The sequence below is a fragment of the Cervus elaphus genome, chromosome 28, assembly GCF_910594005.1.
Source record: "Cervus elaphus chromosome 28, mCerEla1.1, whole genome shotgun sequence".
NCBI lineage: Eukaryota > Metazoa > Chordata > Mammalia > Artiodactyla > Cervidae > Cervus > Cervus elaphus.
In genome coordinates this window covers 55136623-55137832 of record NC_057842.1, presented here as the reverse complement: position 1 = coordinate 55137832, position 1210 = coordinate 55136623, and the positions used below count along the sequence as shown (strand labels likewise).

The 1210-nt window shown below is 42.4% G+C and overlaps 1 pseudogene; it reads left to right on the top strand.

Annotated features, from left to right (window-relative positions):
• The first annotated feature begins 696 nt into the window (after nucleotides 1-696).
• LOC122685610 lies at nucleotides 697-988 on the top strand (annotated as a pseudogene).
• Nucleotides 989-1210: the final 222 nt, after the last annotated feature.

The following is a 1210-nucleotide window of genomic DNA, read 5'->3' as shown; positions in this document are numbered from 1 at the left end:
AGCTTTTTTATCTTCTCTACATTTTTGCATCTAGTTTCTTAAAAAACAGAAGGGTGTTGATGAAAAAGTAGAGGCTCTGTGATCACCTGGGCCTGAGCTGGAATCTCTGCTTTAGTCAGGGCTGAGCTGAGGGATTGTGTGGAAGGTTTTTAACCTAGCTCTAGGTTTCCCCTTGTGTTACGTGGGAATAATGAAACAATCACAAGGCAGATAAATATTAGGAAGAAACCTACTTTTCTTCCACCTTGAAATATACTAATGAACTTAGAATCCCATGGATGGAGGAGCCTGGTAGGCTGCAATCCATGGGGTCACGAAGAGTCAGACAAGACTGGGCGACACCACTTTCACTTTTCACTTTCACGCATTGGAGAAGGAAATGGCAACCCACTCCAGTGTTCTTGCCTGGAGAATCCCGGGGACGGGGGAGCCTGGTGGGCTTCCGTCTATGGGGTGCACAGAGTCGGACTTGACTGAAGCGACTTAGCAGCAGCAGCATATATATACATGTCAGATTAAAAGCAAACCTAATAAAAGTTTAAGAAATAAATCTTACAAGTAGAAGGCATAGGGGAAGTCCCTTTAGCCGCAGTGTTGTTCTGTCAGGTAGAGAGAGGGATTTGTAAACCCCGGAGCAAGGTTCTACCTACCTAAGGCCACTGGTGTGCAGAGACCCCGGGGGAAGCCACCGTCACCATGTCTGACCAGGAAGCAAAATCTTCCATCGAGGACTTCCGGGATAAGGAGGATGGAGAATATATTAAAGTCATCGAACAGGATAGAAGTGAGATTCACTCAAAGTAAAAATGACGACACATCTCAAGAACCTCAATCATACCATCAAAGACAGGGAGTTCCCATGATTTCACTCAGGTTTCTCTTTGAAGGTCAGAGAATTGCTGATAATCACACTCCAAAAGAACTGGGAGCGGATGAAAATGTGATTGAAGTTTATCAGGAATAAACAGGGGGTCATTCAATGGTTTAGATACACTTTTTATTTTTTCTTTCCCCTTAATCCTTTTTTATTTTTAAAAAATAGTTCTTTTGAAATGTGGTGTTCAAAACAGAAAATCTGAAAACTGGCACCCTATCTCTTCAAAACATCTGGTAATTTGAATTCCAGTGTCCATTATTCATTATTGTTTCTTTTAACTGCGCTGATTTTTTGTGACCAAACCTCAGCCCCCTTCATATCACTCTCTCCTTT